At 36.5% G+C, this 16,602-nt stretch overlaps 1 protein-coding gene and 1 non-coding gene across 4 annotated transcripts in view; both read right to left on the bottom strand.

Annotated features, from left to right (window-relative positions):
• SGCZ (sarcoglycan zeta) overlaps positions 1-16,602 on the bottom strand; it is a 1,129,050-nt gene that overhangs the window by 358,370 nt on the left and 754,078 nt on the right. The gene's annotated exons all lie outside the window — the stretch shown is intronic.
• On the bottom strand, positions 10,490-10,593 carry LOC116473958 (U6 spliceosomal RNA). Its single transcript, XR_004249518.1, has one exon. It is a non-coding gene; the product is annotated as a U6 spliceosomal RNA (small nuclear RNA).

Below are 16,602 nucleotides of genomic sequence, written 5' to 3'. Positions count from 1 at the left end.
GTGTATGCTAATACACTGATTCTTCCAACAACTTGGTGAGATAGCTATTAAGATTCATACTTTCAGATGAGATGATGAAGTTGTGACAAGTTGGCTGCCAGAGTCTTGTACAGTTAAATGACCACATAAGAACTAAAATCCACTACGGTTTGACTTCTCCATACATACTTTTTGCCTTGTGCTTCATTGTCTTAGACAATCAGTCCCCAACCTCCTTTATACACTTTCAGAACGAGACAGACATTCATGTACTCTAAACCAAACTATTACCTTCCCCTCACTGTGCTTTCCAAAAGGTACAAAAGCAGGCTGTAACCATACTTGCTATCCATACTATATACCCATTTTGTTCCCACTGGGAAATGGTGGAGGACCGCCTACTGGTTGCAAATATTTTTCATCTAATTTTTGATTTAATTAAACCCTATGTATTCTACTTCCTTTAATATTTCCTTCCTTTCCAATTCACTCTGTATCTTTTCATTTTTGCGACTAATTTACAGTAATAAATTATAAACATTAATATTTAACTCTATAAAATACTTATTTATGAAATTCTTCATATGAATTTTCACTGGCCTACTACCATTGTATTAATAAGGAGAAGGCTGTCGGCAAAACAACAACAACAAAAACCACCACCACAACAAAACCCTTTAAAACCAACTTTGAGATACTTAAGTACTTTGGTTTTAAGGGTTTGATTTTATGAGCTCATTAATGAGTGTTAATATTCTTCACTGAAATTTGCTACCTATACTTTTATGCTTCTTACCACTGTGAGTTGTTTTACATACTAGTGATTTTTATTATCCTATTAGTATTCTAGATGGAGTGTGGGCAGTAGAAATGCCACAATTATCTTATTTTTATTAGATACCTCCTCAAAGTAGTCTTACACTATTTTATTCTCCTTCAGTAGTTTATCATCTACTAAATGTGTCTAAAATAATATACACAAAAGGTTAATAAATGGCTCTGTTTAGCTAAGTCTAGTCTAATTACCATGAAAACGTTAAGTCTAAATTTCTAAACATTATAAATTTTTTGAAATGTTCCGCTTTTCCTAAGAATATGCTACTCCAGACTATCTTAAGTTTACACATGTAAAAGAGAAGGAAATGTAGGAAATATGTCTGAAAAATCAGACCTCTTCCTTAGATAAAAGAATTTTTCAGCTGAGGTTTTATATCATCACCAATTTAATATCACTCCTTGGTGCTGCCACCTTCAGCTCTCAATATACAGTTAACTTTTATCTTCTGGAGATTTTTAGACTTTAAGGAACTCACTCAAGATTGTTTAAGAAATGATTCAAGGAATGAGTTGAAGACTTTAATTTTCCAAGTAAGTGCAGAATAATTATGAAGATGGAACCTGATGCATATGAAAAGCAGACAGCACCAAATTCCGGTGAGGATGTTGGACAATGTGCATCCTCATTCATTTCAGGAATAAAACGTTACATCACTTTGGAAGACAGTTTGGCAGCATTTCTACAAAACTAAGCATAATCTTATCATATTATCTAGCAATCATGCCCCTTGGTATATACCCAAAGAAGTTAAAAACAGGTCCTCATTAAAACCAGCACAAGAACGTTTACAGCAGCTTTATTTGCCACACTTGTAAGCAACCAAGATGTCCCTCGTTAGGTAAATGGATAAACTATAATACACTCAGATGATGAGATAGTATTCAGCATTAAAAACAAATGACCTCTCAAGACATAAAAATACATGAAGGAATCTCATATACATGTTTCTAACAGAACGAAGCCAATCAGAAAATGCTACATACTGTATGATTCCAACTACATGACATTCCAGGAAAGGCCAAACTATGGAGGCAGTCTAAAAAAATCAGTGATTGACAGGTGTTATGGGGGACAGAGGGATGAGTAGGTGGAGCACAGAGGATTTTTAGGGCAGTGAAACGTTTCTGAAAAAGACTGTAATTATGGATATTGTGTTCAGATTTTTAAATAAATGAAACTGAAATTTAAAATAGAATAACTAAGAGGGAATCTGGTTGATTTGTTTCAGCTTAAATTCATGATTGCAAAGCTCATGTCTTTATATTTCTCCCAAAAAATTAATACTCCCTGCTCCATTCACTCTCACGCTTTTTCAGAGTAACAGTTTTTATTTATTTTCTCTCCTTCCCACTTTCACTCTTGTTGATGAGTTTCTGTTTCACTTGTGTAAAAAAGGAGTAATCTGGCAAGAACTTCAAAATCTCTGGTCGCTACATCTGCTCACCTTCATGTCCTACATTCTATTACCTCTCCTTTTCATATGGATGAACTGTCTTTGCTTCTAATGCCCACCCCTCTAACTGTGACTAGGTCCTGTCTCCTGTTGTATTCGGGTTCTGCAGCGGGACAGGATTAAATGCATAGAGGTACATATAAAATAGAGTTTATTAAGAAGTATTGACTCACAGGATCACAAGGTGAAGTCCCACGATGCGCCATCAGTAAGCTGAGAAGCAAGGAAGCCAGTCCGAGGCCCAAAACCTCTAAAGTAGGGAAGCCGACAGTGCAGCCTTCAGTCTGTGGCTGAAGGCCCGAGAGCCCCTGGCGAACCACTGTTGTAGGTCCAACAGTCCAGAAGCTGAAGAACTTGGAGTCTAATGTTCAAGGGCAGGAAGCATCCAGCACGGGAGAAATACACGGGCCCGGACACTCAGCTACTCTGGTATTTTCTCTTTGCTCCGCCTGCTTTTATTCCAGCCGCGTTCGCAGCTCATTAGATGGTGCCCGCGTAGATTGAGGGTGGGCTTGGGTCTCCCAGTTCACTGACAAAGGTTAACCTCCTTTGGCCACACCCTCACAGACACACCTGGGAATAATACTGTGTATCCTTCAATCCAATCAAATTGACACGCAGTATTAACCATCACACCTGTTATCTATTCACGGCTATCATCCCTGCAATTTTCTTGCTGCTGCTTCTGCAATTTTAATTCCTCTGCTAAGTCCTTCACATCAAAAAACAACAAAATGGAGTTAATTTAATGTGAAAAAAACTAACAACTTTCTTTACCCCCAGGTTGCCTACCTCCAGTTTCCTATTTCTCTTTTTTTTTTTTTTTTTTTTTGAGATGGAGTTTAGCTCTTGGAGTGCTGGAGTGCAATGGCACAATCTCGGCTCACTGCAACCTCCGCCTCCCAGGTTCAAGCAATTCTCCTGCGTCAGGCTCCCAAGTAGATGGGATTACTGGAGTGCACTAGCACGCTCGGCTAATTTTGTATTTTTAGTAAAGATAGAGTTTCACCATATTGGTCAGGCTAGTCTCGAATTCCTGACCTCAAGGGATCCACCCGCCTCGGCCTCCCAAAGTGCCGGGATTACAGGCGTGAACCACGCGACTGGCCAGCTGTTTCTTCTTTTATAGCTGCTTATTTCTAACCATTTGTCTTCAATTACTGTAATCCCATTCTCTCTTGAACCTATTTCATTCTGGCTTATTTTCTTCTACTTCTACAGTGAAACAGTTTTCAAGATGACTAATATAGGTAACTATACATTGGCCATATACTTTATGTATAAATAAAGTACACAATGCCAAGCATAATATATTCTAGTACATTACACTTAGCAACAGCATCTACATTCTACTCCTTTGACATCTACAATCACTGCTCCTTGAAATATTTTTTACCTTTTCTTCAGGACACCATATTTTTTATTTTTTCTCCAACCTCCCTGGATAATTCTTCTCATCCTTCTTTGTCAAATCCACCTTATCTCCCCACAAAATTTGAAGTTTCCCAAATTTCTCTATTATTTCAATGTTTACCCTTTGCTACACACCAACATTACTTAAATCCAGTTTCATGCCTTCATTATGCTTATAACTGCCACATCATTCTTTATATTCAATTTGGAAATTTATTCAATGTTCTTGTTTAATCATTCTCATCATGCTGACTCCTTCAGTAACAGAGCTTGGGGCTTGAAATTCTAACCTTACAAAAAATTTATGCTTATCCCCCATAGTACATAAACTTCTTGAATATTAAAGACATTTCATTATAAAGACTATATACTTTATAATGACAATAAAGAACATATTTATAATAACATAATTGTATTCTATATTTATTTCAAAACTGTTGAAGTTTCAAAGGTCACATATGTCTTTAATAATCACAACAAACTCCCATGATACAATTTTAATTATGTAACAAACCTGTACTTGCACTCCTGAACTTAAAAGTTTGAAAAAAGAATATCATTCTTTAAATAAAAGACTTGTAAAGACTTAATGAATAAAGTTATCTTGAACATTTGATAACTTTAATATTCACAGTTTATATTTATCAATAGATGCTCTCAGGAAAATAAAAAGGCTTCCAACAAACTAGAAGACGATATTAATATAATCAACATACAAACAGCAAAGTGTTAATATCCAGAATACAGAAAGAATAATACAAATAGCCCAATTAAATAATGGACAAATGATACAGACATTATACAAAATATGAAAACATGAAAAGATAATTAATATATGATGCTTAATTTTGGTAACCAGGGAAATGCTATTTAAACACAGGGCAGGATGACATTTTACACTAGCCGGTGTGAAAAAAATTTAAAATTCCAGTCACAAGTGTCAGAAAAGTTATAGAACAAAGGAGACTCATACATGACTTATAAGTAATGAGATGGGTACAGGTCATAGAAATCACTGCCCCACCATCAACAGGGATTACTCAATTCACTAATAAGGAATGCATGCAATAAGTTTCACAGTCATTAATTTTGTACTTTTTGTGACAGTAATAGTAAAAAATAATTTTTATCAATCTCACAAAAAATTTGACCAAATATTTTGTGCAATTGAATTCCTTTATATCCCATTATCTCATTATGGCTGAGTTTACTGTTTTATTTTATAGATACATATAACTCTAGAAGACACAAGGATTTTGTAACATCACTTGCCTCTGGGAGTTAAAGTGAGAGGGAGTTTTTTTAAATTAATATTTATTAACTAACATTTGAATTTTATACTAGGAGAATGGATTATTATCCCGTAATAAAATTAAAATTTAAAAAATTAAAAACTTTTAAATTAAATTAAAAAGCTCAGTAGATGAGAGGTTCCATCTCTAATCGGGGGATAATAACTGATTCCATTATAAACAACTAGAAAACTAGACAAACTATATCAAACAATCATTTTCAAACATTGGACAACTGGCAGCTAAGGACTGGTTTTCCGCACTTGAGAAGAGAAACAATGTAAGATCTACAATAGCCCCTGATTTCTGCCTGGGGATATTTACTGGACCACACCATTGACAACAGAACCCGGAAAGAGCTTGCAGAAACCCCTGAGTTAAAGAGACAGAAATGCTATTGCAGGAGGACTAAGCGAGTATCTTAAATTTAAGGTAGGAACTAGACAAAGAAAGAGCTCCAAAAATCAACATAGGTTTCCCCTGAGTAATCCAGAGACTGACTGACTAACTCAGTGAGCATGCATCCCTGAATCTAATATCTAAATTCCCCTCCTTGAGTGTCCACGGTAACCACCTTGAGCTGTGTTCATATCTGCAAATGACAGGTTCATCTCTGCCTCTCAAAACTGCATAAACCTGGGCTACACTTTCTACCTTTTACGGAAAGCAAACATAATTTCACAAGCAAACAACATTTCCTGTATTTTGGAGACTTCACTCAAGCTTTGGGATTCAGAGTTATCGGTAAAACACTTTACTCACTTCACCTTCCTCTTTATACTTGTGCCTGATTTTTCCTCCTTTAATCTCCCTTATCACTCTCAGAAACAAAATGATTTTCTTTTCTTATCTATTAACAAGTATAACAACTTTGGAAGAGTCTTTTGTTGCTCGATTAAGATGGGTGTGGTGGTTAATTTTCTGCTTCAACTTGACTAGGTTACAGGATGTCAGATAGTGGTTAAACATTATTTCTGGGTGTTTCTGTGAGAATGTTTCTGGAAGATATTAGCATCTGTGAAATGCGTAAAGCAGACGGCCCTCCCCAGTGAGGGGGGGGATCATACAACCTGTTGAGGGCCCGAATAGAACAAAATGGCAGAGGAAGGTAGAATGCTGTCTCTCTGCTTGACTGCACGAGGGGAGACACTGATTGTCTACTGCCCTTGGACTAGGCCTTATACCATTGTCACTTCTCATTCTCAGGCCTTCAGACTTAGGCTGGAATTAACACCACTGGCTTCCCTCAGTCTCCATTTGCAGACCACAAATAGTGGGGACTTTTCAGGTTCTCTAACTCCATAAACACGTGAGCCAATTCTTATACCATATATCTTTATACACACACACGTACACATATCCTATTGCTTCTGATTTTCCTAGATTGCCCTGACATACAGCGCAATTTCTCTCTCATTTCCACAGGGTCTCTTACCCCCACTTAAACATTGAAATCATCTGTGCGTATTTTAATACTCATGAAGTCCAGGCTTCCCTCAATAGACTGACTTAGTATCTCTGAGGTAGATCACATTTCTACATTTCAAAAAACATGCCTGTAAAAGAAAATCTTATTTTAAGGAAGGATGACAATCAATGGCAGAAGGCAATTGTAGAACAAATGGGATTTGAGGCCTGGTGCAGTGCTTTGCACTTGTAATCCCAACACTTTGGGAGGCATAGGCAGGAGGATGGCTTGAGCCCAGGAGTCTGTGACCGGCCTGAGCAATACAGTGAGACCCCATCTCTACAAAAAATTTAAAAAATTATCTGGGCATGGAGGTACATGCCTGTGGTCCCAGCTACTCAGGAAGCTGAAGCAAGAGGATTGCTTGAGCCCAGGAAGTCAAGGCTATAGTGAACCGTGATTGCACTCCTGCATTCCAGACGAGGCAACAGAGTGAGATCCTGCCTCAGAAACAAAACACACAAAAAAGTATTTGATTTCAATACTAATTTATTCATTTTTGGCCATGTAAATTACATTGATAAAGAAATTCAAAGAAAGTATATTGTACTATGTGAATGATCACATTTGATCCTGAACTACTAAGGGTAAGTCTTGGTTAATTGTATAAGAATAACGGGTTTCAATTAAGGTAAATTAACATATATAAAATACTATGTATGTGTTAATATATGCAGCATAAATGACAAAGTTATTTTATTTTCAATTTAGCCTGAAAATAAGGTTGTTTTGATTATACAAGCAATCTTTTAATAAAATCAGGTTTACCCCTTTATGCATCACACTAACATATATGTTCTGATTACTGACTAAATGGATTAAAGATAATTTTCTTCTCTCTGCTTAGCATCTAGCCCATGAAAATCCAACTTTTTGCAGTTTCTACACCTTAATGACTACAGAAGAACACTGGAAAATATGCCACATTGTTAGACATCATATGTTACTTTATTATGCCTGAAGTTTCTCTAAAGATTGAAACAATTCAATAATTACAGCAAGTTATACATATGTACAAACTGGTTATACACTATATCTATTAAGATTATTAAACTAGCTATATGAGTCAATGGCATTTGGATATGGAAATGTAATTCTGATATTTTTTATTTCCATTTCTATCATAGTATGCTATTAATATGGCTCTGTATAATAAACTTTCATGAATATATCAAAGAGAAATGGTGTGATGAGAGCTAAGTGCAAACTATGCACGTTAGTGACTCTGAAACAGTGACCACCGCCAGTCATATACCATTATTTTAAATAACTTTTAAATGTAGAATTATGTTTTGTTATATTTTTAAAGGTTTACAAAGAAATTTTTTAATTCGGAAACTTGCATTGATGTAATTTTTAAAACATTTCATTGCTATCTTGGTTAGCAGTTTCCCGGTTTTTGTACACATATAGAACAAATGTTACAGTACAATGGGAGTGTCCTGGTATGGAAAAAGATAGAGCTGGAATTATATTTTATGCTCCATTTTTGGTATGGTTTTAAGAAATATACATTTTTTAGCTCATTTCTTCTTCTGAAAGATGGGAATATTATATTTAAGCCAAAGAATTACTGTTTGAATCAATTTTAAAATATTGTGCCCATATTTATATCTAATATGTTTCTGTCATTCATTAATATGATTCACATAATACAACTACAGAAAATCATTGTTGGTAATGAACCATAGAGATCATTTAGCACTAAATTAAATGCACTCCTTGGTGACACTTCTGTTGCTTCATAGTATAATAACATATATTAAATGCTTTATAGCGAAATTATTATATATAAGTATTATTAAAAGTCATCAGTAATAGCAACAGTTTGACATTGGGTCTTACCCTGAAATAATACACCTTTGCTCACACAGTGCAAGTATTTTGTTTCTCTTTATGGCTTTAAAGGACTAAAAATAATTATTTAAAGCAAGAAAGCAGGAAAGTCATGGAAGTCACTGAGACAGAGGCTACTAATTTATGCAGAATTTCCTGTCATCTTCTTGTTACTTGTTTCAGAATCTTGCCTTGAGATTTTTTGGCATACATGGTTCTCCAACTAAAAACTACGTTTCCTATCAGTATTCCTATCTTCCTATCTAGTTTAGGATTTATACCAGAATTTTTCTTTTTCTCCTCCCTCCACCCCCACCGCCTACACTTCCTCTCCCCCTTGAAGTTGCCTGGAAAATTGCATTGTTGTAGTTCCTGTGGAACCAGATATAGAGGCCATATGTTGAGTATGCATGGTAGTAAGAACCACTAAATATGGGCGTCTGGGAGAAGAAAGGGAGCAGAGCCTCCCACCGGCCATGGATCCCGCACCTACTCACCGTTACTCAAGAGAGAAATACGGTGCCTTCTTTTTAAGACACTGTATTTGGTGTCTTGCTGACTGTCTCTTAAGTGATATATTCCCTAAATAACAAAGATCAGACATTATTTGTAAATACTATGCTAGAAGTCACTCATAGAGAACTTAGGCTTAACAGCACTTCTTGTGAGTAATTAGTGTGAGTGTGTGTGTGTGTGTGTGTGTGTGTGTGCGCCCTTCTCTGCTGCCCAGGCTGAAGTACCATGGCACCATCACAGTTCACTGCAGCCTCAACCTCCTGGGATCAAGCAATGCTGCGCCGCAGCCTTCCAAGTAGCTGAGACCACAGGTTTGCCTCACCATGCCCAGCTAATTTACTCCTGGGCTCAAGCCATTCTCCAACCTCAGCCTCCCAGAATGCTGGGATTACAGGCATGAGTCACCACACCTGGGCTGTGAATGATTAGGTTTTAAAGTTCATTATTAAGGTGAAAATCACGTAAAGCCAACAGTATTAGCATACATCTCTCATGGAATCTAACAGAACCCTGAACATTGGAACGGAGTAAAAATATTTAGCAAAGCATGGAATGAAGCAGTTTCATGCAGTTCAGGACTATGTTGTGGGAAATACGTGTGCCACCTAAATATCACAATCAGAGCAGTGACATGTTCACAGGAGGAGTGACACTGAGTGACTGAGCCCAGACAAAAAAGTCCTCATCTTTGATTCCTCCAGGGAATATGTTTCCATAATGGAATCATTTGCCTTTAACAGATTATCCAAACTGTCCTCTCTCTTAGCTTAGCTTGTATGATCATGGTCCTTTAACACTTGACTTGTGTAGGGTCAGTTATATTCCACCTCATCATTTCCTAATGTAATTGTGAAAGCTTTATTCTTATTGGTCCCCTAAATAAGAATATGAAACCATCCTGAATCAAGTTCTGTTAAAATACTTGCAAGCATGTTGATTTTTAAAAAATAATAATATTTGGGGCGGGCGCGGTGGCTCACGCTTGTAATCCCAGCACTTTGGGAGGCCGAGGCGGGCGGATCACGAGGTCAGGAGATCGAGACCACGGTGAAACCCCGTCTCTACTAAAAATACAAAAAATTAGCCGGGCGTGGTGGCGGGCGCCTGCAGTCCCAGCTACTCGGAGAGGCTGAGGCAGGAGAATGGTGTGAACCCGGGAGGCGGAGCTCGCAGTGAGCCGAGATGGCGCCACGGCACTCCAGCCTGGGCGACAGAGCGAGACTCCATCTCAAAAAAATAAAAAATAACAAATAATAATAATATTTGCAAGCTATAAGGAATATAATATCTTATGAGACAAATGATGTATGGCAAAGTATAGTACTTTATGCAATATAGATACCATAACATTGCCTCTCTTCCGTTATGATTACTTGTTTGTCACCTAGACGAGCTTGCTGATTTGTGCTATACTGTTCCTTCCAGATTCTAAGAGTTTGAGTCTTGAAATGCTTATGACTTCAAACCATGGCTCTTCTATTTAGTGATAATTTATTTCAATTATGTTTCTTAGGGGTAAAACATTACTTGAGGATGGTTTAAACCTATAATATTGCTGAATCCTCAGCTGATTTTGTCTTACCCCAGAGAGAAATTTCTTTGGCCAGGTGCCTGAAGGAATTAGTAATCTCAGAATTACTAATACTTAATATAATCTTAAGGTATTCATACCTCCATACTACTTTTTAAAAATAAAAAATGTGTCATAAATCCAAATCTACATGTCATCTTTGGACAGGGGGCCTGCTAGTCTTGTCTGTCTTATTCCTATTTTAGCACATGTACAACCGAAGTGAGCGTCTTAAGGATTGGCGTTTCTACACTGTAGTAAGTGTTATGACAAGTTTAATTCTGTTTTATCTTTTCTTTCAGGACATGATCTTTGGAATTTCCAGGAAACCTCAGTGGTTAATCAGGAGCCCCACTTTTGAGAACTTTTAAAAAACAACTTTTCTCCCCCTAAGTCTCCGAGGCTCCCAAATGTGCAGCTCAGACTTTTGGTGCTTCTCCAGAAAAGCATATTCCCTGACACGAAAAGAGTTCTGAATGCTGCATTCCCCTTTCTAACTTCTTCTGGTCCTATCTAAATCGTGACCTGGTATTTCCCTACTATCTCACTAGTTTGATGATGTTATTAATAAAGCAAACAAAAACACATTTGTTGTCCTTTTATTAGAAGCCCAGGATTGATGGATTGATATTAATTCTATATTGTATTATGGGTAAAAGTTTGAAATTCTGTGTCCCATTGCCATGTTTAAAATAAGCTGTTTTCATCCATTGCTTACGAGCAAGAGACCTCAATGGCCTTAACTTCCCTCTAGCTAGACAAAAGTTTAAAGAGGTTTCCTTCTGATGCTAGGCCCTTCACTTGTACTTCCTGAGATTACTCACTTCAATGAAGTTGCAATTGCGCCTTTGAGATGTAAATCATCCCCTAGCCTCTAGACAGTTTTACAACATGGAAATACCTCTCAAGGATCTGGGAGCTAATCCACTGAAATGTAATCATCCAGAAAGACAGTGCCCCAATCTTTCCATCGCTGTGAGAAGCTAGGAACCTAACTTTCCTAAACTTCAATTAGAAAACACGTGTGGCCTAATCACATTGACCAGCTGCTCTCCTAACATCAAGTAGTAGATTTCCCTCGCTAAAGCAAACTCTCCTGCCTTTTGTTTCAGCAGAGTTGAATTCAATCTTTCTCCTCATTGCAATAATTTTGACCTCTTTTGCAATGGTCTTAAATAACATTTTCTCCACCTCTTTAACACCATCTCTTACAATTTTTCTTTGACATTTAATTAAGGATTAATTAGTTCTGGAAATTTACCCTCTTTTTTCTCCATGGATTCAGCAGCAGTATCTAAAAGAAAAAAATTCATCAACCAATTATATATACCTACGTGTATGTGTACATATATACACATACATGTATATATACACGTGTGTATATACACATATACACACGTACGTGTATACATATATATGTATATATATAATATAAAGATAAAACACTGCAAGCAGTGGAACTGAATATAAAGTAATTCAAATTTACAGAACACATCTGTTTTTTCAGGCTTTTTATTAAACATAAAAGGGCAATATAAATTCCTGTGGAATTCACCTTTTACTTAAGAATTCATTATCAGCGAATTAGTTTAACAAGGCTGTTTTGCAAGAGGCTGTGGTTGTATTCAAAAATTAGAATGGGAAAAATGACTTGTAAAAATTAAACATTTTAAACTACCACTTACTATATTCACTGTGTCTACGATTTGGCATATTTTTTTTGGTGGCCACAAAACTATAAAACGGACACAGAACGATGTTTTCAAAAAATTAAGGACGTTCTTTCTTCTTAAAAAGATTATAAATATAATTCAAATGGGCATGACACTTTTACCAAATAGATTGACTTTTTTGCTTCAGAGAACCCATTTGTACATCTAAATTAATTTTGGTCAATATGTGTGAGTGCGTGTGCATGTGGATGTAAATGGCAGTAAAGGGGAAGGTGGAAAAACGAGAGATGGTCTGGCTTTTTTAACCCTCTTTTTAAATACCCAAAACAGAGGTACTAAAAAGCAATGATGGGGTGAAAATAAAGTATTGCCAACTAGAAAAAAGACTTGAAATTGGCATATTTCTTTCTTATATATTAAATATATCATAAATATAAATCTTACACAATTTAGCTCCCCTATCTCCCAGTCTCTGTGAGAGCTTAGAAATTATCTAACTTTCCTAGGCCTCAGTTAGTAAACACATCTGGCCTAATCACATTGACTAACCTCTCCTAACATCACGCAGCAGATTTCACTGGCTCACCCAAAAAATCTCCTGCCTTACCCAAAAAATCTCCTGCCTTTTTTTTTTTTTTTTTTTTTTTTTTTGAGATGGAGTCTCGCTGTTGTCCAGACTGGAATGCAGTGGCCCGATCTTGGCTCACTGCAACCTCCGCTTCCCAGGTTCAAGATATTCTTGTGCCTCAGCCTCCTGAGTAGCTAGGATTAAAGGCGCATGCCACCACGCCCAGCTAATGTTTGTCTTTGTACTATAGACGAGGTTTCACCATGTTCGTCAGGCTGGTCTCGAACTCCTGAACTTGTGATCCGCCCACCTTGGCCTTCCAAAGTTCTGGGATTACAGGCGTGAGCCACCAAGCCCGGCCAACTCTCTTGCCTTTTATTTCAACAGATATGTCAACTTTTACGTGATATAATAATTGTATAAGATAGTATTAGATTGACTCTCACAATCACACTCAGCTTGATTACTAAACTTTCTCCTGCTTCTTGCTCACCTAAATTTACCCACGTTTTCTGTGAATAGAGTAGTGTAGAAATTTATGTCTTCTGTGCATTATAGTGTAAGTTATTGTAAGATAGAAATATGGACTTTCTTTGAATCCCATTTTCTGCCTAGGAAATACCAACATATTTTGAGTGTGATAAGTGTTTCAAAGCATTCAAAAATGAACAATGTAGGAAATACACTGCAAAATGAGGTCTAATTCTCATCCCCTTAGTCTTAATTGCTCTTCCTCTCTCATCTCTCTGTTTCATTGATGAGTATAAAAGATCAATTTCATATGATATTAAAATTCATAGAAATAAGGTGTTGATCTCATCATCCAACCAATCATTTATTGAGTGTCCATTACAAGTCAAATTGTGTTCTTGAGAACAGCTCAAGAAATGAATGTTTGACATTGATGTACATAACAGAAATGCAAACATACCACTAAAAACATCAGACCTCTTATGACAATCCAGATTCTCACGTAAGCTCTAATAAGCTCTTTCAAGGTGAGAATTGATCATTTAAAAAAAATCATTTTAGCAAGTCATTCTTGAGACAGAAAAGTGGAATTAGAAGCTCTTATATTGCTGTTTTAAGAGCTAAAATCTTAAGTGCTGTATTTAATCAGTTGACACCCATATAATTCTTAGTTTCATATACCGATATTCATCAAAAATTAAAAACTTTGAAAATTATTCCTGTCTCATTCTACTAATCAATTTAAACATTTCATTTATTTTGTTATGTTTTCTCATTTTACTTGGCCTTGAATGCTTCTTTCCAGTCCAGTATTAAACTTAATTGATATCTAATTTGTTTACTTGGTTTAGTTACTTTTGACTATGTTTGGTACATGTCTTATGAAGCAGGTATGTGGGAATGTTTACAAATTTATGGTCCTCACTCCTCCAAAGCCCTAACGGCAATACCCCCAGCAGACACATACCACAATGTAAACACACACACACACACACACACACACACACACACACACTCTCCAGTGGATAAACACATTAAATACTCTACGGGCAAAACATCATACATCAGGGATCTCTCAGTGTATTACTCACTTCTGTAGTTTATCAGGACTGTTCAACTGAGGTGAGTCTGCAGAGATTTCTAAGGCAATTTGAGTGCTAAGCTATCTAACTAGTGGTTGGACACTATTTGAGTAATGCGCCAAACATAACTCTTGAGACTCTGAAGAATTTAGGTACTTTCCAAGGTACAAGGAGTTACAAGATCCTAAAAAACACACGTTTTCTTATATCCTTTAATAGATAAGGGAAAGCTGATATCAATATGAATATACTTTATATGTGTGTTAATTTTTCCTTGCTTGTAGTATACATTTTTATGTTACTGGGAGTAAGAAACATCTTAGGAAAAAGAAGACAAGAAATAAAATTTTCGCGTTACACTGTGCTTTGGTCCAGTAACTCTGCACTGCACATATAGGCTATAAATTGGCATCTTGGGGAATCACTTTGGTATTTCATTTTAATAGCTCATCCTGGAGAATACATTTGAATGGATCATGTATTACAATTGATTTAAATTTTGACCCATATAGAAATGAGTTCTCAAAAATATGTCTGAAGCCTGGATACTGTAAAATCCTCTGTCATCATAGAATAATAAAATGCTAGCCATTAGTTACTCAGAAATTGTTCAATAAATCTAAGACGACTTAGATATAAATAGTTATGAGTGAGTATGGCTCATCATTAATGTTCGTAAAAATTAATGCTGTCATTTATGATGGAGAATAAAAAACTAGAAACGAAATAAATGATACAAATAAACTTTACATAAAGTGAAAGAATAATAGATGTGTTAAAATGTTTATTTTATAGATAAATTTATGATGAAATTGTGTTGAATAACATGAATTGAACGTGTTTTGTATATTACACCAGCAGTTACATCATCACAACCTTTTAAATATTCCATTAACTACAAAATGTACTTATCACTGAAATAATCTGATCAAATGAATTGGGATAATGGGTAAGGATTGGTATAAGCTGAAAACAATACCACACTTTTAAAATTATGTTTCTTTGTCTGTTACAGGAGAAAAGATGGCTGATAAGTTAATTACTGCACAATGCTTATTATAATACCTAAACCTGGAAGAAAATCAGTAAATGTTTAGAGAATAAAATTGGTGAATTGCTTCCATTTTATACCATTTCCTGTTTAGTTCAGGGCTTACCCAAATTTGCAGCTCTAAATAAGGCCCAGTTATTTACTCCTCAAATAGCACAAGATGCATGAAGAAAAGTGAAAGCTTTTGTTTCTCCACTCAAATATTCTAGTCTCTATCTGCTCAAATTTCTCACTAACTTTTCTTGAGTCTGGTACAAGTACTGATCTCAAGGCCATTGCTACCACTTTCACCATCTCTTGTGCCTCAAGGCTCAACCTTCCTCATTTACTTGAATGAATTTGGAAAAGTCCCATTTCGTGATACTTTAAGCAACCTGGATGTCTCTTCACTAAAAGTGGTATTCTTCCTGTGTTCCTATGATTTTTTCCAGAAAATGATATCAACCTCTACCGACACCTGACATCTCAGTGTAATTCTTGTCATTTCCTTCTTCGCATTTCCATTTCCAATCACCAAGTCTTGCCAGATTTTACCTTCTCTATAGTTCTTGAAAAATTTTTCTCTTTCTGTCTTCATTGCTATCATGGGATCTAGCCCCCCACTCTCTCACCTGGGCTACAGTGACCACCTCTAAAGTGCTCTGCCTGATTGTCTCTCCAAAAAACATTCCTCTTTTCTATATCCAGAATGACTTACTCAAAATGCAAATACAATTTGCATTGTAAATTGCTCTGTTTAAAAACTCCCAAAGACTTTGCATTGGTAATCGGATGAATATCGAGAGTCCAAAATGGAGTTCAAGCAGTACAAAATCTGTTCTTTGTATTTCTCTCTCCCCTCCTCTGATGACATGAACTTCCTCAATCTGAATGATTCAATGAGATTTTATTCCTCAAATGTAAAATACTTCTTGTCTCCTGGACTTTGGTCTTCTTATTCACGTATTTTCCCACTATAATTCTTTCCCTGTTTTTTTTTTTTTTTTTTTTTTTTTGATGGAGTCTCACTCTGTTGCCAGGCTGGAGTGCAGTGGCATGATCTCGGCTCACAGCAACCTCTGCCTCCCAGGGTTCAAGCGATTTTCCTGCCTCATCCTCTCGAGTAGCTGGAACTACAGGTGTGCACTACCACACCCAGCTAATTTTTGTATTTTTAGTAGAGATGGGGTTTCACCATGTTGGCCAGTATGGTCTCGATCTCTTGACCTTGTGATCTGCCAGCCTCAGCCTCCCAATGTGCTGGGATTAGTGGCATGAGTCACCATGCCTGTCCCCACTATCCCATATTTATATAATTAGCTCTTAATCTTGTTTTGGTTTGCTCTTCAGTCTTCCCCATTAAGGGAAGCCTTACCTGAAGTCCCTAAATATGAAAGGCTTTCATAAGAGTGG

The sequence above is a fragment of the Hylobates moloch genome, unplaced genomic scaffold, assembly GCF_009828535.3.
Source record: "Hylobates moloch isolate HMO894 unplaced genomic scaffold, HMol_V3 SCAFFOLD_8, whole genome shotgun sequence".
NCBI classification, from domain to species: domain Eukaryota; kingdom Metazoa; phylum Chordata; class Mammalia; order Primates; family Hylobatidae; genus Hylobates; species Hylobates moloch.
The sequence above is the reverse complement of the archived record's forward strand: the minus strand, read 5'-3'. Positions and strand labels throughout refer to the sequence as shown.